Source organism: Vulpes lagopus, chromosome 3, assembly GCF_018345385.1.
Source record: "Vulpes lagopus strain Blue_001 chromosome 3, ASM1834538v1, whole genome shotgun sequence".
Taxonomy (NCBI): Eukaryota; Metazoa; Chordata; class Mammalia; order Carnivora; family Canidae; genus Vulpes; species Vulpes lagopus.
Genome location: NC_054826.1, coordinates 16,529,793 through 16,554,443, shown reverse-complemented (window position 1 = coordinate 16,554,443; position 24,651 = coordinate 16,529,793).

Below are 24,651 nucleotides of genomic sequence, written 5' to 3'. Positions count from 1 at the left end.
GATAGAACTTTACTAAGAAAGATTTTAGAATTAAAGACTGTAGATATGAGTTATAGTATTTTAATATTACCTGTAAATTTCCATAATATCAGCTTCCTATTGCCTGGGTAACATCTATAATAGAAGTCATTTTGCTCAGAGCAGAATATTTTATGAGCCTTTCCACACTTTCTATCTCTAGAAATGATAAATTTGAACTTTGTTGTGAATTCTTATGTATAGTAGCTTGCTATTTTCCTTACAAACAACAGATAAGATTCTGCTCCATAAATTAAGGCCACAATTTATTGAATGTCAATAAATTTACTGATCACCAGACTCTTGGCTGACTGTTTTCATCCATTTGTTCATTAATCCTTATAGCAATCCTATGAAGCAGGTAGAGTTCCTTAAATTACAGGTAGAAAACTGAGAAACAAAACTTTTTTTTTGTTTTGTTTTTTTAATAAAGATCTCCCCATAAGCTTTATAAAATTTTAATTTTAATTAGGGTAACATACAAATTCTTTGAATAGTCAAACAAGAAAAAGTATGCATGCAGATGGTCTGAACTAAATAAATCATGTGCACTTGAGAATGAACACCGTCTTATGAAAGAGAACATGTCAATAGCTACAGTGGATTTATTGTGTGAATGGTTTCTGCAGGACACCAGAAACCCCAGGCAATGACAGGACAATTTAGCCAACAGACAACTGGTAGCTTTAGGGGATATGCAGGGAGGAGTTCATGGATGAGAAAGGAGGAGGAAGTGCCCACTTATTGTCAGATAAGTAATGCTTTTTAAGTTAGTTTTTTTACTCTCAATTTTATGTTAAAATTTTTTTTGAATCTGTAGAAAAGTTGAAAGAATAGTACAATGAACAACCATATACTATTAACATAGGTTCCAAAAATAACTTTTTGCCATATCTGCTTCTCTCTAAATATTTATATTTTTTCCTTATTTTGGAAGTAAGTTAGTTGCAGACATCCTGATTTTTCAGCCTGTAATGTTCAAGAATAAGGACATTCTACGTAATAACAACCAAATAATCACACTTAATCCATTTAACATGAATCTATTATTACCTACTATGTAGTTTGTTTTCAAATTCTCTTGGTTGTTCCTATAATATAGCATATAAATCACTTTAAACTCTGCTTCAGAACCCAATCATAGATCCTACATTGCATTTAGTTAAGTCTTTTTAGTTTTCTTTAATCTAGAACACTTTCTCAGCCTTTTTGTCTTTCATGACATTGATTTCACAGAAGGATCTAGGCCAGTTGTTTTGCAGACTTCCTCAATTTGGATTACTATGATTTTTTTATCTTACAATTAGATTCACAATAAACATTTTTTGACAGCAGTACTGCATAGATAATAAGATGAATTTTAACATATATTAGATTTTATTAATAAATGTATTACAACTATGTTTTGCTTTTGTAATTTATGTGTACATTTTAAATATTTATTTATTTTTGCTTATAATGCAATTTTGCTTAAAACTTAGATGAAATGTACTCTGTCATGAATAAGAATTTTTTTGCAGATTAGCAAATTACATATTTTCAGTGACAAACTTTAAATCTTAATTTTTTTTAAAGTAAGCTGTATACCCAACATGGGGCTCGAACTCACAGGCCCGAGATCAAGAGTTATATGTTCTATCGGCTGAACCAGCCAGGTGCCCCAGTGACAAATTTTAAAATTAAGAATGAATGCAACCTAAAATGTGTGAATGTAATTGGTTTAAAATATTTATTTATTTACTGTGTACAAGGCTAATAAATGCACTATACTCTCTATGTCTAGGTGATAAAGAAGTTCTAATAATGTTAACCCTTTTTAGTAAGTCTTAATACATCTTTGCCACAATGCAGAGTAAAACTAACAAGGTGTTTGATAAGAAATGCCAAAATTGTTAGTTGTAGAAATAGGAAATAGAAAAAAATCTCCCAAAATAGCTCAACATTTATTTACAAAATTTTAATGTGTGCTCTACACTAACAATGGTTGCTGTTTATTATCTTTTACATGTATCTCCTGTAATTAGCACACAACTTAAGAGGGAGGTTTTGGAGGTTAGAAACAAAGAAACTTTTAACCATTATACAAAGTCTCTGGGTTTTTTTTTTTATCAGTCTACAAAAATGCTTACATTATGGGACGCTTAAATAATGCTCACTTCCAGCTCTCTGCTATAGTCCTTGAAAGAAGACTAACTCCACCTGCCACCATTCCAGAAATCTCTCTCATGGAAAGGAAGTAGGGGAATCTAGAGACTAAGTCATTTAACTTCCCTCTGGCCTTCCTCTTCCCAACTGAAATCTAGATCTGAAGTTCCTTTCCTTTCGAAGCTACTTTTCCAAGTGTTAGATGTTGCTTCCCTGCTGGAGAAATGAACATCTCCTCAGGATCTTGATGTACCTCATTAAATTTGCAAAGTCATTAATCTAAGCTAGGATAATTAAGGATAAATTGTTTTCACCTATTATTTTGCTTTTAATAGAATGTTGACCATAGTTTTTCCTTAGCCACGATTTAGTTTTTCTGTGACAAGAATACTCATTATTAACATTATTAAGTAATATTACTCTGGAATTTTCGGTCAATACAGACATAATCTTTAGGAAGGAGAAGTACATTTTCATTTTTTACAGATATTACAATTAGATATCAGTGAACTCTTCAAAATCAACTAACAATTATTGAAAATGAAAAGCTTAGATTTGACATAAACATATATTTTAAAAACTCTTGCAATACACCAGTAAAAACAAATCAGAAAATAGAACAGAAAAAAATTGCATTTAGAATAGCTATAAGAAACATAAAATAATTAGGAATACCAAAGTATGAGGTGTAAGATAAACAATCCAAAAGTATATAATAAAGTTAGCCTATAATGTTGTGGTGATGCAAAATAGAAAGATCACTAGGACAGAATCGAAAGTAGGCCAATCAACCCAGTATTCAAGAAAGCATTAATATATGATAAAAGAAGTATCACATATCAATGGGCAAGAGAATATTATTTTTGCTGGTGTTCTGACAGTGGACTAACAATGACACAGAGTCAGTTTTGTTTCTAACCCAATACTGTAAACCAAAATATACTTTGCATGGTTTAGAATTACATGTAAACATCAAAAAAAAAAAAAAAAACCTTATGTAAAGTGGCACCTAGGGACACATCATACTGGGACTATGTTGATGGTACCGGTGGAGAACAGTTACAAAGGAACTCATTGTGGAGAGTAGAACACAGTAGTCCAAGGACCAGCAGGCTAAGGGGATTGTCACACAGATGGCTCCTTAGGAAGGACTTCTTGGGAGAGCTGGCCCTTGGACAAGGTGTCATATTTGGGTTATGGAGAGGAAGGGACACCCAGGAAGTGGCACACTAGCAAAATTACGGTGATAAAAAAAAGCCAGGCACTGAGGAAAGAGTGATGTCCCAGGAAGGGGATGGAAGCTCTGAGAGGGTGGAGATTTGCATCTGCTTTGTTTGCTGCTGACATCCCCCCCTCCCTCCCCTCCTCCCCCCAGGACCCTGGTGGTCAAGAATGGCTGCCTTGGGAAGTAGCCAGCTTCTGGGTGAGGAGATTCACTCTGCATGTTGGGATCTGGGACACTGAGAAGCCTCTGAGTGGGGACTACTCACTGGTGAATGGGGTAAAAAGAGATAAAATGTAGGAGAATCTGCACAGTGAAGGCATTTTTAAGTATAATAGCAATGGACGAAAATAAAAAAGGAAAGGTGAAGAGAATTTTTTTAAAGAGAGTTTTCAAAAGATCTGTATTTTATGAAGTGTATAAGTCAAATAAAAACCAAATGGAAAAATAAAACAAAAAAGGGATAAGGTCAGTACATTGAAGATACTCTAAAAATCATTGAGACATGAGGATTTATCAACAAATAGGACAAGGAAATGAAAATTTTCACAAAACAACAATTACAAATGGCCAATTAACATTTGAAAAAATTATGTTTTCTTGATCATAAAAACAAATTTTAAATAATATATTAATGACTTGTTTGTCTTTTAAAAATTAACTAGTAAATGTTGATAAGGACAGGCAACTTTTTGGGAAAGTAACATATTCAGAGGGTTTTAGATTGTTCATATCTTTTCATTCCTAGGATCTGTTACACTCCTAACTAGTAGCTATATTAAGAAATCAGAAATGCTGGCAAAGCTTTTGTGCAAAGAGTTTCTTCTCAGTGTTATTTACATAATGAAAAAGGGAAAAATCTTTTATTATAAGTAATTATTATAAAATTATAAAAATTATAAATTTATAATTATAAATTATAAAATTATAAAAATCTATTATTATAAGTAATAATATGGGAAATATTGTTATCCACATAACAATAATATATATGAAAACATATAAATAAAAAATATATAAAAATAAATAATAAGATATTATTATCCACATAATTAAATAGTAATAAAAATGTTTTCAAACAATTTTAATGATTTGGAAAGATGTTATATGTAATAAGAAAATAAAAGCAAGATGCAAACTTTAAAAAACTGACTGATGCCAAGGTGTATTCTAAACTCCAAGGTGGGTGTGAATGTTATGAAAAAAGAGAAGAATAAACTGAAATTTACACCTTTGTACAACTAGTTTTGCTGTTTTCTCTGGCAGCCTTTTCTGTCCTAAACAGGGCTCTGAGGATAGTCTTATTCTTCTTGTTTATCATTTTATTTTTCAATAAAAAGTATTAATTTGGTGTACTATAAACAGTTACACCAACAGCCAAGATAGCTAAGAAAGAAAGCTGCTGTTTACATTCTCTTCCTTAATGAGTGTTATGTTTGCTTTGGCTAAATTGCCACTTTGGCAAATTATCATGTTTTGTTTTGTTTGTTTGTTTGTTTGTTTGTTTTTACATTTATCCATGTAAAAGTGATGTATAAGTTTAAAGAAATAAAGACTTAATATTAACTTCTAATTTTTAAGTCAAATTCGGAAATGAATGTTGTAATGATTATATATTTTTTAGTTTATTATAAAAATACCTTTAAAATAAACTATGGTTAAATTAACAATAGTAAATTAAACATTGAAGGCAGGAAATCCAATGAACTCTCTTATCATTAGTGCTTAGCTGTCAAAATGCCTTCATAATAGGAGTAATTTTTAGTTCATATCTTCACCCAGTGTCTGATTTAAATTTCAGCATGATCCTCTACACCTGATGTGTTAGAACAACCAGATTTTTAGAATGAAAAAAATGAAGTGTGTGAAAAAATTCGCTTGAATACTACTACTAAAAGATTTCTCCAAATGTCTGGCTAAGCAATCTGATGGTTCGGGGAGAAGAGGACTTCTGGACGCTAGTGTATGCCTGAGGGATCAGAGAAAACCAGAGTCTAACAAGTAGTACAAGTGCTATGATTCACTCACTTATTTGACGATTTAAAACTGTGATAAGAGGCACACAAAATGTGGTGTCAAATTCAAAACAAAGTGTGGTGATCTGCCTTGTTTTCAACTTGTTGCTATCTGATGAAAACACTTTTCCACAAGCAACGCTGATGAGCAGATGGTGCTAATAAGACCAATTAAGTGCTAAGCTTCTGGAAATGTTTTTTGTTGAGTGACATCTTCAGACTGTTTTCTGTTAACATATATCTTAAGCCATGTGTTTCTAAGGTGCAGTAGCATTAATACTTATGGTCACTGGAATTTTCATTTTCAAGAATATAGACTCAGACAAGACCAAAAAAAAAAAAGCCCTCAAACTCCCCCAAACCCCAAAAACCTTCTGCTTCAATTCCAAAGACAGTATGTGAAGTGATGAGATTTTCTGGGACTCTGGGGGACTTGGTCTAGGTCACTGGTTTCCAGTAATTGGTGCATGAAGAACTTTTTCCATAATCTAATAGCATGAACACTCTTTGCTGGCACATTAGTTGCTGAGAATTAGTTGGTTAATCAAAAAAGTAGTCAATGCAACAAGTAGTGGATAAGTCCTAGAGACCTAATGCACAGTGTAGTGAGTATAGACCATATTGTATTATAATCACCAAACTTGCTAAGAGACTAGATCTTATTTGTTACAATCACTAAAAAGAAATGGTAATTATGTGATGTGATGGGGGTGCTACAATGGCAATCATATTATAATATATAAACGTAAATTAATATGATGTAGATCTTAAATTTATACAATGCTATAGAACAAATATATTCCAATTTTTTAAAAAGTGGTTAAAGGGAGAAAATAATGCCCAAAAAATACATAACATGTCTTAAAATTAAGACTGGCATATTGGGCATTCATTCACCAAATCTTCAGTGGAACCAAGTTGTTCTCTTTGAATTTTGGCTCCTGATCTATTAGAAGTTTTGAATTTTTCTTTTTCTTCTTTCTTTTTTTTACACAAATCACATTCATTTACAATATCTTCAATTTTATGATTTCTATTTCATTAACATGGAAATAGACTATAAAGACACCGCAGAACAGTCTGAGTGCAGAATCTTCCTGGAGTTTTACAACTAAATTTTTTTTTTACAGTTGCCTCACGTGCATGTAATTTGATAACATTTTAGCAACTTAACAAATATTTATTTATTTATTTATTTATTTGAGAGAGAGAGAGAGAGAGAGAGAGAGAGTGTGTGTGTGTGTGTGTGTGTGTGCATGTGCTTGCATAAGCAGGGGGAAGGGCAGAAGGGGAGGGAGAGGGATAAGCAGACTCTGCCCTGAGCTCAGAGCCCCACATGGGCTTGATCTCATGACCCAGAAATTAGGACCTGAGCCAAAACCAAGAGTCCAACATTTAACTTACTGGGCCAGCCAAGTGGCCCTAGCAACTCACCTTTTAAGCATTTTTAAGGATTTGACTTAGTTTTCATAGAATCAGAGCCTAACTTATTTGCGCTCATTATTTTTCATTTTATGTAATATTTCATGGAATTATATAATTATAATAATTAGTACAACTAGCATCAACAGACTTGAGGATAAACAGTTGACTTTTGGTTTGCGTGAGCCTCAATGTACAACCAGGTTTCCTAGAACCAGGTTTCCTAGCTTCCTTGAGCATTCAGAGCCTATGGGTATCAGTCAAAATGTTTGATCTTTAGGCTCTCATTTAGGGAATTAATTTGAAATACTTTAATTTTATGCTTTATGTATTTTATCTAAAAAGGTAAAGTCAAAAGAAAAGATAGTGTAATCACAAAAAAACTTAAGGATAGTAGTAATTTTAAAGTAAAATTCACAGAATAAGATGACAAAGTGACATGCTAGAATAAGTGATGTAGTTGAGTTATAATTGTGAAAGAAGTAAGTATTACATTAGTGAAATATTATCTACCTTAGCATTTTGGGAAGATTTATACGATCTCAGGGGAAATAATAGTCAAAATTCCAGAGCCTAATTCTAAATACAGAAACAATAACTTTCATGTACTACAAAAGCATTGATTGTGTGTCACTGTGACTATTTCAGTTAAGTAATAAAAACAAAAACATGCTTTTCATATTGCTTATCCATTCTTCTACTTCATCTAGTTTCACATTTTCTGCACCAGTTTATGACTGCGTTTGTATTTTCTACTATCACATTTTTTAATTTTTTTAAATTTATTTTTTATTTATTTATTTATTTATTTTATGATAGTCGCACAGAGAGAGAGAGGCAGAGACACAGGCAGAGGGAGAAGCAGGCTCCATGCACCGGGAGCCCGACGTGGGACTCGATCCCAGGTCTCCAGGATCGCGCCCTGGGCCAAAGGTATCACATTTTTTATAGCAGGTTGTATGGCAGAGTTTTATCTTTGAAATTTCCTGTGGAATTACACAAAAGAAAAAGATCTTGCATCAATAGTTAATTTATCATTTTTATCAACCTCTGAGGAGATTCCTAGGAAATATAATTATGCACTTAGACTAAGAACTTACTAGATAGCATATGAATACAGAAGAGAACTAACTACCCATGGAAATTTCTTGGAAGGTTGCCTATGCCTTAAAAGGTGCAGAACTGGTAAAATAAATATTTATTTGGCATGTCTAACTTCCACAGCTGGATTAGTGAGTGATAAAATACACACTGGTTCAGTGACTATTGTTGCTATCTCTTCCTACTTTAACTGTACAGTTACTTATTCTAATAGCACCTGCCTTTGGCTCAGGTCCTGGGACCCCTCATTCCGGGGTCCTGGGATCAAGCCCTATGTCTGGCTCCCTGCTCTTGAGGAGCCTGCTTCTCCTTCTCTTCCCCGCTCATTCTCTCTCCCTCCCTCTCTCTCTCTCTTTCTCTTTCTCCCTCTAATAAATAAATAAAATATTTTTTAAAAAATCCTATCAGCAATACACAGGGTTCAAATTTCTCCATATCCTTTGCCAACACTTGTTATTTTCCATTTTTAAAATATCCTAATGGGTGAGTGGCATCTCACTGTGGCTTGGATTTGAATCTCCCTAATGATGTGATGTTAAACACTTTTTATGTGTTTATTGGCCATTTTTATATCTTCAGCTAGTCCAGTTTGCTTGACTGGGTTAGAGGGTGGAGGCGATTCAGGTCTTCACTCTGAGAGGTTTGAGACATGATCAGTCATTGAGGATTATGACTGCTGCAGTCACCTGTCCATAATTATTTCTAGGCATGGAGACACCAAGAGATGCCCTCATGAATTCTTTGAGTTACAAACATAATCCTGCCTTGCTTCTTGTGGTAATTACGGATTATTTTCTCTAACAAAAGAGTAACCTCTTTGACTGCTGGTCCACTGCATGAGGAGCCCAAAGAGATGGGTTGGTAGTCAGAATTTCTAGGTCAGTGTGTTCTTTACTAGATGTGTTCTCTTGAGAATGAGGATTTTAATCTGGCAAAATCTAGAGTTTCAGAGAGGGAAAGCACAGAACCTGAAAATATGTCACTGTCACTGATAATGATGGTGAAAGAGATTAATCTCACTTCTTGTTTTCTGGACCTAGGTATTCCAACTACTGGGGACATAGCGTCATTTATAGATGACTGATTTAAAGCTTTCATTACATTTTGGGAACTGTGGTCTCCCCCATTGGCTTTCCCAGAATGTTGTCCTTGAATTGGAGAGTTACTTGAGCCTATAAAAAGTTTATTCAAGCATCTAATAAGATAGATGCTTTGGGGTAAAAAGGTATGTGATAAAACCATTATATCTAGTGCTCATGTGCCTGCTGACACACCACTTTGGCCATAAGATGTGTCCCTTCATTAGAGGTAATGCGTCAGTTGCAGTGCTGATAGCCCAGTCCCTCTATAAGCCTCTGGAACTGTTCTCCCATCCCCTAGCTTAGCCAACATAGTAAGTCAGAAGTAATACCACAGTCCAGAGAAAATGCAAAGTCTAGTGCCTCCTTCAATACTTAAAGAATTTAGGAGTGGAGATCTCCATAATATCCCTGTGCAATACACTTGTTTAGTACCTACAAAACCTTTCAAACAAAAACATTTCAGACGACCACTACAGTCATTACCACCACTAAGTACCATAGTTCCTGCATATTCCAACACTTCATCTGTATCTCAATTTTTCACAACTGAGAGTCTTGGGAACTGCAATGAGGTCTTACTGCTGTCTGTGATTGATCCAGTTGCCAAATCCCATCCTAAGCACCTGTTTTCTAAGGCTACTACTGGTATTAATGGTCTGAGTGTAGTGTCTTAGATCATGCTTTCTAGGAAATGTACTCTGAGGTGGATTTGAAATGCACAGGGTTTGTGCTTGCTTTGGCAGCACAGATACCAAAATGAATAATGCGGGGGGGTTACTGGGGAGTGTTCTCAAGATCACAGGTGAGGGAGTAAGGAAAGCAAGAGTGAGCAGAGGAAGAAGCTCAACTGTGATGCAGTTATAACAAAGGGTTCCGGCAGATCTCAGAAATCCCTGAAGCTGAATTTGCCCTTCAGAGAGGGGCTATTTGCCCCCAGTCATTGGTTGGGCGGTGGGAGGGGCTGCAGCGTGGGTGAAGCAGCTCCCTTTGGCCACTGGCAATATCCTGAAAGTTGAGCCACCAGTAGTCAACAGTCCCAGCGGTGGCAGAGAGGGATGTTGTGGGCCAAGGGCAGAGCTGGGTGGTGCACCACTGCACTCACTACACTTACAGTGAAAGCAGAGTTGAGAATAATTGCATGGGAGCAGATATTCTATTTGGGAAGTAATCTCAGGGAGTGACAGGAGGGTGAAAAAGGAGGAAGGAAAAGCAGTGCAAAGATGTGCTATTCATTTGTTTGCTGCTTTCACTTGGCTCTGCGAAATCTTCTGAGGAGCTGTCGGAAATGTGTTCCAAAAGTTTCCACCTGGGCAAAAAAGAGAAGCATTTACCGACTGGCTCTCATTGGTTAAGGCTGAAGTCATTAAACATCCCTGTGGTTCTGGGTCTCTCGTGCTTGAGTGCTGAAAATGCCAAGAAAAGCTGCTGTCGGGTTGCATCTGCAGGAAGCTTGTAGAAGCCGGTATGGGTGGCACCTGGGTGGCTCAGTTGGTTGTGAGTCTGCCTCTGGCTCAGGTCATGATCCCAGGGTCCTAGGAACCCAGCCCAGAGTCAAGCTCCCTGCTCGGCGGGGAGTCTGCTTCTCCCTCTCCCTCTGCCATTCCCCCCACTTGTGCTCTCTGGCTCTCTTTGTCAAATAAATACACAAAATCTTAAAAAAAAAAAAAGAAGAAGAAGAAGAAGCCAGTAGGGAGTGGGTTGCCTCAGAACAGGGTTGAATTGAAGGAGTCTGGTGCTTCTGGATACTACAAATTTATAATCTAAAAAAAAATTAGATTCACTTACAGGAATTTATACTAGAGAAATTTGTGCTTAGAGATGCAAATACCTATTTGATAGTCTTTGGGGCCAAATGCCTGGTTTAAGGCCAGGTTCTGAACACGTAAATGAGGCACCTGTAAATATGTCATGTCTCACATAGGGTTGCTATGTGAGAGTATTAAACATTCCTGAGAGTATTAAGTAAATTAAACCATGCAGTAGGCTTTGGAAAGTGCTCTGCACAGTGAGGTTTCTACGAATGCCAGTTATTATTAATATTACTCTTACCAAGGATATTGGTTAAAGTTACTATTAGTAGTGACAAAAGATGACAAACAACCTAAACAGTAGGTAAAGAAATTACAGAATGGCCATATACAGGAAACTATCATGTGCAACATATGTTGTAAGTGGAAAAAAAAAAAAACTAAAGGAAAGCCAAATGTAGAAAAGAGTGTCTAGTTTGCGCTCCTATTTGTATAAAAAGCACATGTAGGTACATGTGCCATAGAGATTATTAGTTTACCAAATGCTGGTTCTCTTCTGCTTCCTGGGCACACAGAAGATTGCTCTTTGCAGTTAAGTGGACCATATGATTACCTCTGGCCAGGGTGAGTCCAAGCATGAGACAAAAGCCCCTATGAAACCTTCCAGCTCTCTTTTCCTGGAAGCCACATGCTCGAATGGCAGTGTCACAAGGTGATGTACCTTAAACATGTAGTTTGATGCAAAACTGAAAACCTTTGTTGTGTCTAGCCACTGAGATACTGGGTTGAATTTGCTACCACAGCATAACCCAGCCTATCTGGCTCGTATCATATGATTCTGCAGAGGAGACAGAAAAATGAAAGCACTATTTGCTCCTAGGAAAGAAAACCGGGGGCTCTAGAGCCAGAGGTTGGGGGGAGAATTAATTTTGTCCTCCATATATTTTCATGTTATTTGAATTTTTTTTACTTGAATTTTTAAACTATAAGTGCAAATTAATTTTTTTTTTAATTTCAAGAAATTCGGGGGTGCTGGTGTGGCTCAGTCAGTTGGGCATCCCATTCCTGATTTTGGCTTAGGTCATGATCTCAGAGTCTTGGATTTGAGCCCTGTTTAGGGCTCCATGCTCAGAGGGGAATCTGCTTCAGATTCTCTCCCTCCCTCTGCTCCTCCTCCTCCTCATGCGTTTTCTCTCTCTCTCTCTCTCTCTCTCTCAAATAATCAGTCAATAATTAAAAATCTTTAATATTAAGTACAGTTTGGATTAGACAGGAACCATCAACCTTCCCTGAAACTTAGGAGAAGGTGCAGCCCGCATCCCTCTCAAAACAAACAAAAACGAGACACAAAACAACTCCCCTGCCACCAAAAAAGACAAAAGCACAGAAATCATTTAGCCAGATTATGTTATTTTCTCTAAGAATGTTCAGCAGCTAGAATAAAGATGCAGGAAAAGAGCCTTTTGGACAAGAAAGGCAGTAAAGATAGGAGTGGGGTTTGTGGTAGTGGATGGGGAGAAGGTAGTGGGACTATAGCACTGGAGTTCTTGAAGGAGTTTACACAGTGGTGCCAGAGAAGTAATGTGGAGAAAGAAGTGCTCGTGTTTGGGGAGTTAGACACCTGAGGAAAAAATTTTGTTAGTTATAATGAGGTCTGAGAACTGGCAATTGAAGTAAAGTGAAGGCAGCATAGTTTTGATATTTTAATGCAACTCCTATAAAATTTGGTCTTGTTTGGTATCTCATTATGCTTATAACATTCTGAGTGATTTCAAAATACACTGCATATTCCATAATATAGATGGTGACAAGGAGAGGAATCTTGATCATTTTCCTTCAAGAGCTTTTGCAAAGAAATTTATGATTTTTCTGTAAGTTTTATCTGCAAAGGATGGTATGACATATTGCTCATCAATAGTGACCCAGCTGGATATTTGCAGGACAGCTATGACAAAAAAGGATGGCAGTTTCACAATAAGGAGGAATAATGGACAAGATAAAAGATAACCTTGACAGAGAACTCAGTTAAGAGGGAAATTAGAAAATATTTAAAGATCCTGATTCATACCAATGGGCCATTCTATAGGATTCCATCTAAAATAATAAACCATATTTATACAAATGATTTTCTTGAGTTGCAGGAAATTTTTCTTAGTGAGTAAAGAACTATGGCATTTTGGAAAATAGATAGAAGATTTTATTAACATGAATAATAGACCCTTCCTCAATAATACTATAGCAAATGTCGTGGAAGAAAACTAATCGAGCAAAGTAGTTATCCAGCACCTACTGTGTGCCTGGATGAGGAGATGGGCACTGTTTGAAGAGCTATGTGATCCCCGATTTTAAGGTACTTTTGGTTCATTTGGAGAGATGTGGACTAATGGTATATTATTACTCACAAGGATGATGGAAATAAAATAAGATAGTAACCATTGATGAATTACAAGGTAAAGAATAAAAGTCGTATAAAAATTCAGAGAAAGGTGAGCTCAGGGTAGTTGAAATATATGTTGAGGGCTCACTGGAAGTTGCTGTTAGCTGGGTTCAGAACTGGAAGCCCCAGGTTAGAATCTGCTGCTGTCATTTACTAACTTGTGACTTTGAACAAGTTGGCTGAACTTGCCTGTTTCTTGATTTGTAAAGTAGGAACGATAGTATAAACTTTGCAGTACTGTAAAGAGTGTGCCAGTCCCGGTCCTGTTGCTCTCAGATCCACCGTGTCTTGCCCTTTCTGTATCAGAGTCTAGTAGGGGTGACAAGAAGCTACATTTCCTGAGTGCTCTGCCCTGAATTGTGTCCTGCCAGATTCGAGCTCCTCAACCCCCTCACGATGATTGGATCTGGAGATAGTTTCTTAGGAGATAATTAAGGTTAAATGAGGCGTAAGTGGGGGGCTCTAATCCAATAGGGCTGTGGCCTGGATGGCTCAGTGGTTGAGCGTCTGCCATTGGCTCAGGGCTGATCCTGGAGTCCCAAGATCGAGCCCCCAATCAGGCTCCCTGCAGGGAGCCTGCTTCTCCCTCTGCCTATGTCTCTGCCTCTCTCTGTGTGTCTCTCATGAATGAATAAATAAAATATTTTTTAAAAAGAGGAAGAGAGAGATCTCTATCCCTCTCCTCTATAGGTGAGGACACAGCAGGAATGCAGCCTTCTGTAAGCCAGGAAGGGAGTCCTCACCAGAAGCAGACCACACTGGCACCTTGATCTTCCAGAACTCTGTTGTTAAAGCCACCCCCAGTCCATGGTATTTTCTCATGGCAGCCCGAGCTGACTCAGAGTGTGGGTTTCCACATCAAGAGGCTCAGGCAATAGCAGATACAGAAGAGTAAAAAGTGGGAGGAAGAGAAAAGCCAGACTCTATCCCTCCTCTCTGCCTCAGCAGTATCTCCAGCCTTTTGCCATCACAACTCCCTGTATTTAGGCTGATCTAGCTTCTAGCTCCTTCTGGGGAAGTCTGGTCCTAGACTGCAGTAGCACCAACTCCTCTTCCTTTTGTCTTTCAAGACTTGGGGTACTTGTAGCTTTCTGCTGTTACTAATCTCTGGGGGGGGGGCCTCACCGTCTCTCACTTTGTTACTGTCAGGTCTCCCATCATCTGTGCTATCAATTTTCTGGATTAAATCCCCCTCTATTACAAATATGTAAATATGTTGTCTGGTTGACTTTTGACCAAGAGAAAGAGAAAATCTTAAAATGGAACACTGTGAAGCTGTAATATGCCTTACAAGCAATAAATATATATATAGAGATGTCATACTGCACACATCTATCTTTGCCCATCCTGCCCATGATGCCTGATGACTGTGTTTGTGATATGTCTTCTTTGATCTAATTGATTATTCTGGAGGACTCAAAGAGGGATCCTCACAGGTCACAGTATTGACCTAATCACAATCTTCTCAGAAACTGGAACTAAAGGACAAAGAGGGACATTCTAGCCAGTGGTGGTCACTAGGGCTGAGAAATCAAGCTATGAAGTTCATGCCCATGTTCTGGTAAGTAAAAGAATCTAGTTGACAGATGGGACCAAAGAGTAGGTCACATGGTTCTTGAGAAGTAGAAAGTATAGCCTTTGTTCCAGATAACTTTCAACTCCCCAATATTAGTTTTGTATGGGCTTGGTATTTCTATTTCACATTTCATGAGATTCTTTTTTTTTTTATTCATGAGAGACTCAGATATATATATATATATATATATATATATATATATATATATATATATAGAGAGAGAGAGAGAGAGAGAGAGAGAGGCAGAGACATAGGCAGAGGGAGAAGCAGGCTCCCTGCAGGGAGCCCAATGTGGGACTCAATTCCAGATCCTTCGATCATGCAACTGCTGAGCCACTCAGGCGTCCCTCAACAGATTCTTTAAATGCTTTCCATAAAGGTACCTTTTTTGGATATCTGTTATCTGTGGTTCTGAGTCCTTCACTAGAATACCCCATGCATCTGTGTTCACACACACACACACACACACACACACACACACACACTTCTGCAGACTTTGAGCTGCCTTTAAAAGTACTTAGTTTGTGATTAAGGAAAGAGACATTTATGTGGAATTCTGTTCAGGATGAACAACATGAGCAAAAGTTCATGGTTGAGAGAGATGAGATTCTAAAATATCTGGTTGACTGCTTTGCTTGTGTTAACTAACATATGTTAGTTTACCAATATGTCTAAAGGCAAATTGTTTTTAAGTTAAATATAGTTGGAATTTTATAGCTCTTACTCTACACAGTTAACTAATAATGTTGGTGTTCCCTGAAGGCTGATTTAAAATAACATAATTATAACATTCACAATAGAGCAGTAATCATTACATTAAAATATATTAAAAACTAAATTTATAAGCAGCATGTTTCCTCCATGCCCTGAAGGTCATGCCACCAGGTTTCTGCAAAATTGGGTCAGGAATAAAATGCAGTAAAGAAGGGGCTTTCTCTGGAAACTATCCTATTTGTAATTCTTGAAGGTAAGTTTTTGAAACTCAGGGCACCTAATGGATCTTAACTACAGACACAATACAGTTTTTTGTGTTGCTTTGTTTTGTTATTAGGTGTTCTGCGGTCATTCATTCCCTACCCAAAGGAATCTTGCTACGGAGATGAACATTCCTGTGTTGATCAACTTTTTACATTCTAAAACAGGCTGGAATCTGTTTTTTGATGTCAATGTGAAAATGTCAATTTTCAAGAAGGGACGTGAATGGAAATGTGAAATATGCTGCCAGAGGAAAGTCCCTGCTACAAAGTTTAAAAGATATTGATCAACTTCACTTGCCTGGAAGTTGTTTCTTATAAAACAAAGCATATTTTTGGACACAATATTTGCATGTACTATAGTGGGTTTTAGCTGGTTACACAAATCCATTTGTTAATGTAGTATACTAATATTTATTGTTTTGCATTGCATTGTTGTTGACGTCTATATATATATATATTTTAAAGATTTTATTTATTTATTCATGAGAAACACAGAGAGAAGCAGAGACATAGGCAGAGAGAGAAGCAGGTTCCCTGCAGGGACCCTGGGATCATGGCCTGAGCAAAAGGCAGACACTCAACTGCTGAGCCACCCAGGTGTCCTGACATCTATATTTTAAAAAAGATTTTATTTCTTTATTTGAGAATGCGAGAGAGAGTAGGGACAAAGGGAGAGAGAAGGAAAAAGAGAGAGAATCTTGAGCAGACTCCACGCTGGGCATGGAGCCCAATGTGGGGCTGGATCTCATAACCCTGAGACCATGACTTGAACTAAGACCAAGAATCTGAAGCTTAACCAACTGAAACACCTGGATGCCCCTCAACATCTTTTAAGTCTTTGGTGCTCTTCTTTAATTTCCACTCACTCTTTTTACAGCACCATGAGATGAACATGCTCCATAAGCCCATTGGTCCCAGGAGGTGGATGAGAAACATAGGGAGCAGAGCTGCCTCAGTCAAGCCGCCCCCAACAAGCACAGCCTACACCAGCCAACCACAAGCTCATGAGCTAAATAAATACTTATTGTCATAAGGGTAATGAAAATTTGTGGTTATTTGTTAAGCATCATTATTGAAGCCATAGATAGCCGGTATAACAATAACGGTAGTTTATTACTGAATTCAGTACTTCCAATAGCAACCTTTGATTCCCTCTTTTGTAATTGTGACAAAGATAATAGCTCCCCTAGTGAATTAGTTTTTGGTGTTCTGGGAATCATTCCTGAAGACCAGTCTACTCCAGTTTTTAATGATCTATTTCCTTTTCTGCTTAAAATAACTATACCACCTCACATCCATTAGGATGGCTACTACAGAAAAACAAACAGAAATTAAGAGTGTTGGTAAGGATATGGAAATATTAAAACACTTTCGCCCCATTGGTGGGAATAAAATATGGTGCAGCTGCTATAGAAAACAATAAGGCAGTTCATCAAAAAACTAAAAATAGAATTATGATCCAGCAATTCTACTTTTGGTATATACTCAAAAGACTTGGAAGCAGACTTGAAGAGATATTAGGACACCCATGTTTATAGGAGCATTATTCTCAATATTCAAGAGATGCAAGCAGTCTACATGTCCATCAATAAATGAATAGATAAACTGTGGTATAAACACTTGCCTTAAAAGTGAAGGAAATCTTGACACCTGCTACAACATGAATGAACCTTGAAGGCATTATGTTAAGTAAAATAAACCAGCCACAAAAGGACAAAAACCATATGAATCAATTAATGTGAGGTACCTAGAGTAATCAAACTAAAAAAAAAAAGTATAAGTATACTCTGGCTACCCTCCACCCTCTGGCTCATTTTGGGATCAGAATAATACAGTGTAGGACCAAGACTGCTGTTTACCCCATTACCATCTATGTAATAGTGTGAAAAAGGAACTAGCACAAAGGGGTATTGGTTTAACCCACAGTAGATAATGTGTTGTACATGCCATCATCAGCTTAAATGTGTCCCTGGAAAATTCAGTTTGCTTTCCTGAACCTCTAGTTGCCAGTAACTGCATTTTGCCTGAAGGTTCTTCCTTCTACCTCTAACCCCAACTATAACCATGGAAAACCAAGTTGCCCATCTAGAGTAGGCTAGAAGTGGGAAGAAGAGTAAACACTCTGTGCCCTCACTTGAGTAGTCCTCAATCATTGACTCTTAGGATTTTATGTATAAATACTCCAGCTCTCTCATCTTGAAGCTGGGGTAATTCTGAGACATATGTTTTGTACCATTTCCAAGGGTTTCCACTCTGGAGGCCAGGGTGAGCTCTAGCTCCCATTGTGGCAGCAGGTCTATTGGCTACCCTCCTTTTCCTTCTTTTTGTCACATCCCCACTTCTTTAACTGTTACCTTTACTTCCCAAATAAACTACTTGTACTCAAATCCTTGTGTCTAGGTAGAACTCCAGTGAAGCCACCATGGGAGCTTTGTTCCTTAAGTGTCCTGTGAGTCCCTGGCACTAGTGTCATAGTACCTGCTTCCCCAACTGAATAGCGAGATAACCATGTCCACTTGGGTGAGAGTATTATACCTACCACAAGATAAAACCAGGAAACTCATGAAGCCTTTCTGGTGGCACTCTGTGTCCCATGTAAGTTCATCCATCCCTGCCTCACCTATTCTGTAGGAGAAGAGCAATGGTGCTTCTTCAGCTTTTCTCCAGATCACTGGGATCTAGGATTTGAGCTGCCTCAGGAAGTCTGAAAATGGACCCGAATTCCCTCCCAATGATTTCCAGCAGGAAAATTCAGGAAGTTCTAGTGGGATAAACTGAGATGCGTATAGGCTAACTGGTGGGGACAAAGAGCAAATATGGGAAAAGCAAAGCAAAAGGGTGGAAGACAATCACTAGAAGAGAAAACCCAGGACCTAACTTTCACTTGTGAGCACATGTGTTGGTTTATATAGTGTGTGATGAGTCAGCCTGGGTCAAAGGCACAGGTGGAAAGGAAACATAAAGCGCCTTGATTTTCTCATATGAAAATTATTTTAGTATAGTTCATAAGATTCTTGGCCCTGAACCCTACTCATTTCACCTTCTGCATCAAAACTGGATACATTCAAAGGAGGTGCAGGTGAAGGTTGGCCTGAGGAGTTACTCCAGACTCTACCTCCTACTTTCCCTATCAAGTTTTGTTCTCCCTTGTTCCTATCGTACTGATTGCATACCCATACCCACATTATCTCTGCATCACCAAGAGGACTGGTAACTCTGGCCCTAACTTGGAGGAACTCATAACCTTGTTGAGAGCCATATAATCAGATTCAAATAGTATGGTAGTAAGTGCTAAAAAAGGGACCTAACTTACATGCTATGGAAACAGGGGGCAAAGCAGCTTATTCTAGCTGGTGCCATTGAAGATAAATGAACAAATAGAAAGGCCCTGAGAGATGAAGAGGAGATTTCCAAGCTGAGAAATACTGCAGAGACATTTCAGACAGAAGGAAGACTATGCCTTCTCTTACCTGTGTGATTCTTGGGATCTTGTGGCTGGTCATGAACTTGCAGACTCCACATATGTTCCTTAACAGCTATTGGGGGAAAGAGAATCCATTTGGAAAGTTAGCATTTTGGGAAAATAAGTGTTTGTTTTTTTTTTAAAGTTAACTCTTTTGAGAAACCATCTCTAAGTATAGCTTCTAAAAATGCAGGTCTTTCTTTCTTTTTTAAAGATTTTATCTATTTATTCATGAGAGACACACACACACAGAGAGAGAGAGAGAGAGAGAGAGAGAGAGGCAGAGACATAGGCAAAGGGAGAAGCAGGCTCCATGCAGGGAGCCCGATGTGGGACTTGATCCCAGGTCTCCAGGATCAGGCCCTGGGCTGAAGGCGGCGCTAAACCGCTGAGCCACCCGGGCTACCCTTTTTTTTTTTTTTTTTTTAGATTTTATTTACTTATTTGACAGAGAGAGATCACAAGCAGGGGAGGAGGGGCAGCCAGAGGGAGAGGGAGAAGCAGGCTTGCTGCTGAGCAGGGAGCCTAATGTGAGGCTTGATCCCAGGATCCCGGGATCATGACCCAAGCTGAAGGCAGATGCCTAACCGACTGAACCACCACCCCAGGGCCCTGTAGGCATTTATTTCTTATGAATTGAGAAATTTAATGATTTAGCCACATAATTTGAAATTAACACCCACAGGAAACATTAATGAGGGTCAAAGCACAAGTACAAAGTCAACTTGATGTGTATATTGCTTTTTGATTAAAGAGAGGGAATACCTAGAGTTCAAATTCCAAAAGCAATTATCGAACAAGTTTGGGCAAGGTATCAGTTGAGGCCCTGATTTTTCACCTAAACACCCCTGATTTGCTATGAAGTCGTTTCCTCTCTTAAAGCATCACTACAAAATGAAAGTTTGGGGGAATTTAGAAAAGAGGGTGATGTACGGGGTTACTTTTGTTGCACAGCTAAACATATATTGAGGACCCTCTTCTTTTTTGATGGAAAAGTTTAAAAATTTAGGAATGCCTTTCACTGCATTTACTGTTAAATGAAAAAAAATTACTTGAATATTTGTAAGATATTTTTAGGAGATTAGATACTGTGAACGAGAATAACTAATAATGAATATGTAATTCTCCCCAGTTCTACCATTTATTAGGAGTCTGTGAGGTGAGTTACATTTTGGGTTACTGTAGTTGGTAAGGTCCTTTCTGGCCCCGAACTCTGTTCCTTTCTTCTTCTTCATTCACCTTTTTATTGTTGATGGTGGGGAATTATTTTACCTCTTGGGAGTCATATTTGAAAATGTAATATATTAGTTAGGGATCAGATTAGATCGCTGTTGAAAAGAGCCCCCAATATACAGTAGCTTAAACAAGACATTATTTCTCTCTCACATAGAGGTCTAAAGGGGCATTCTAGTGACAGTATGATCTTATCCTGGTGTCAGAAGCACTATCTTGTTACTCTAACATTATCAACACTCAGGTTTTAATTCCTTGGTTGAAAATGGCTGTTTCAGCTACAACCAGTGATCAATTTATTGTAAAACTAATGAAGATTCAGCTTCAGGATCCTTCATTTGCATGGGTCCTTTCCATGTGACATGTAATGTTGGAGAGGCTGCAGGCTTTTCTGAGATATGACTGTAAGGATACTTCTTGTGTCATAGGCCCCTCTGGCAGTCTGGTGAAGTCTATGGACCCCTTTTCAGAATAGTGTTTTAAAAAGCTTAAAGTATAATACATAGGACTAAAAAAGAAGCTAAGTATACTAAAGATCAATAATCAAAATATTTTAAAAATTTTATGATACAGAGGGGTGCTGGGGTGGCTCAGATGGTTGAAGTCTGACTCTTGGTTTGGCTCAAGTCATGATCTCAGTGTCCTGAGATGGAGCCCCACGTGGGGCTCCATGCTCAGCAGGGAATCCACTTGAGATTCTTTCCCCTTTCCTCTCTCTCTTCCTCTGCTCCTCTCCCCTACTCTCGAATAAATAAGTAAAATATTTTTTTAAAGAATTTTTAAAAAATTTTTATGTATTTATGATAGTCACAGAGAGAGAGAGAGGCAGAGACACAGGCAGAGGGAGAAGCAGGCTCCACGCACCGGGAGCCCGACGTGGGATTCGATCCCGGGTCTCCAGGATCGCGCCCTGGGCCAAAGGCAGGGGCCAAACTGATGTGCCACCCAAGGATCCCAAATAAGTAAAATCTTAAAAAAAAAAATTGTGATATAGAAATATATGTGCTTCTTTATTACACATTAAACAATCAGATCTAGTGACGAGACTAATAACTACCCTAATTTTTGAACTTGTAATGAACATTGAAGATATTTCACAAATCTGTATTAATTGGAATATCATATGAGCATATATAATTCTACTGGTGACAAAGTCACAGGCAAAGAATACAACTATGCTTTTGTCTACATTTATAATAGAAGGAAAAATTTTAAGTCACACTCCCCAAAGTTGGAGACCCAAGTGATACATTTTCATGGATTCTGTATTGGTTCTCCTAATTAGAGCCAACAGTTATCCTTATATTTGACTGTCTTTATTTTCCATTTCAGTTTCTCTCTGTGTTTACTTCTTTTCATTTTCATCAATATATATTGTGATTATCTCAATTCCTCTGTTTCAGTAGCTCAACTTTTTTAGTAAAGACTATTATGTTTTTTTTAATGTTTATTTGCCTTTTGGTGAATTATTTTTTTTTAAGATTTTATTTATTTATTCATAGAGACAGAGACAGAGACAGAGACAGAGAGGCAGAGACACAGGCAGAGGGAGAAGCAGGCTCCATGCAGGGAGCCTGATGTGGGACTCCATCCTGGGATTCCAGGATCACGTTCTGAGCCAAAGGCTCAACCACTGAGCCACCCAGGGATCCCTTTGGTGAATTACTTTATTCATCATTTTCCCTTTGATTCACAAGCCCTTTTTAAAATTTTATTCTCATCTTTTATTTGATCTCTTGCTTTCTTTAGTTGATATTCTTATTCATTTTTTTTATGCAGTGATGCAAATTCAGGGAGTTTCCTTCTGTTCCTTGAATTAGATTTTCTTCTAATTTGAGCATTTTGTCTGTTTCTTCAATGTTTCCTTCTACCCTGTGTCTCTCTCTCTTTTGATTTTCACTCTTTCCTTCTTTCTTTTTAAAAACGTCCAGATTAAGTTTTCATGGTTGTCATTTTATTCTTTTTTATACTTGGCTCTGTCCAGGCATACATTTTATTTGCTGTGATACAGTGCAAGTGATTTCTTGACTTTCACTCTGCTGTATCTGAGACCACTTTTCCCCCTCTGAATTGTAATTAGGGGACTGGGGGTTTTGTTCCTTATTTACTCCTCTATAGCCTGAGGAAATTTAGCCTGGAGTGTGAATGTGTGTATGTGTGTGGGGTCTTTGTTTTCTCATCTAGATTTTGTTGAATACCAACCTTCACTCCACTATCCCAATGGTGCATACCATGTACAGCATTGAAGTCTTTGCTTCCGTTAAAGAAAACCAGCATTGCTCTTCACTTTTCTTGTTTTATCTTCTTTTTTTTTTTTTTTTTAAGGCTTAACTTTTACTCATCCAACTTTTTTTTTTTTTAAGATTTTATTTATTTATTCATGAGAGACACGGAGAGAGGCAGAGACATAGGCAGGGGGAGAAGCAGGCTCCCTACGGAGAGCCCAATGTGGGACTCAATCACAGGACTCTAGGATCACGACCTGAAAAAAAAAAAAAGAATTTAGCATCCCTACTTCATTCACTATTATCTTTCATGTTCTAGTATTTTCCATTTATTAGGCAGGTTGCAGTGGAGATATGGGCTGTGTCTTGTGATATTCTGCATATCTTTCAATATATTAGTGTTGAAAATTGTTATGGGCTCACACAACCGGGGCCTAAAAGAAAACCAGTGAAATCAAGTGAAATGAGCTGGAAATTTTTAAAAAATATTTATTTTATTAATTTGAGAGAGAGAGGGACTACAAGGGTAAGGGGCAAAGGGGTAGGGAGAGAGAAACACAAGTAAACTCTGTGCTGAGTACAGAGCTGACTTGGAGTTCCACTAGGAGCTAAATATGGGGCTTGATCTCAAGGCCCTGAGATGAGACCTGAGCTGAAACCAGAGTCAGACACCCAACTGACTATGCCACCCAGTCATCCTGAGCTGCAGGATTTTCAATGAACTTTGAAATGATTGCCAGCAAAGTCAATATTATTCTTCTTGAGGTGACCAGATCTCACTTATTAGCTACATGAATCCATTAATTAATATAAGGAAATTTTGTGGGCACTTGCTCTACATCTATAGCTAGTTTTCTTGCAGGATGTTGTGCTAAGTGCTATATCATTTTTACTGATAGGGTTTAGTGAACATACATACATAAACATACATAAAAATTTTAAATTTCAAAGTGATGGTTTGGGACACTAGAACAAATATGAATGGTTAATGCAATTTCTTAATTTTTGTGACATAACCATAGCTTCATTAGGAACTTCTCTTTTGAATTGTCAAAACATGTCTGAAATATCTTGCTAACTGATACTGTTGAATGAGGGTGGTCTCTGTTCACAAAAGGGAGGGCATACCACTTTTCAGTGGGAACTCTTTAAAAATAATTTCACTGCTCTTTTAAAAAATATGTAATGAATTGAAATTATTCTTAAATACTTAAATTCACTTCTTCAATGAATTCAGTAAGATAAATCAATCCCTCCTTACTCCTTTACCCGGACACTTTTAATTTTTTAATTTTTTTTATTTTTTAAGATTTTATTTATTTGTTTGAAAGAAAGAGAGGGAAAGAGCATGAACATGAGCAGGGGGAAGGGTAGATGGAGAGAGAGAAGCAGAATCCTCACTGAGCAGGGAATCCAACACGGGACTCAACCCCAAGACCCAAGATAATAGCTTGAGCCAAAGGCAGACACCCAACTGCTCAGCCACCCAGATGGCCCTATTTATTTCTTTAGTAATCTCTACACCCAACATGGGACTCAAACTCACAATCCCTGAGATTAAGTCACATGCTCTTCCAACTGAGCCAGCCAGGTACCCCCTACCTTGACACTTTTAAAGTGATCTACCTATATTTTAATTACTCTTGGGGCCTCCTGCCTTGAAACAATTGTAGAATTTTATTTTTCACTTACAAATAAGATAGGTCATTGATAATCACTTAGTATGAAAAAACACGGTATCCATAGTGACTATGGGGATAAAGCTTATCTCTATATTAGCTTGAGTAAGGAGTGGCACATTAACCTTCATGAAAATTTGCCTTTGAAGAAGAGAAATTAGGATGATAGAAGAAAGATTAAAGAAATGTGATCAGTTGCCAAAGGAGATGAGAGAGCCTGATTTGGGGTTGCTAGAATCATTACTAATGATGAGAGGTATTTTATAAATGTTAGATATTATATACAAACTGCATAAAAATACACAAAA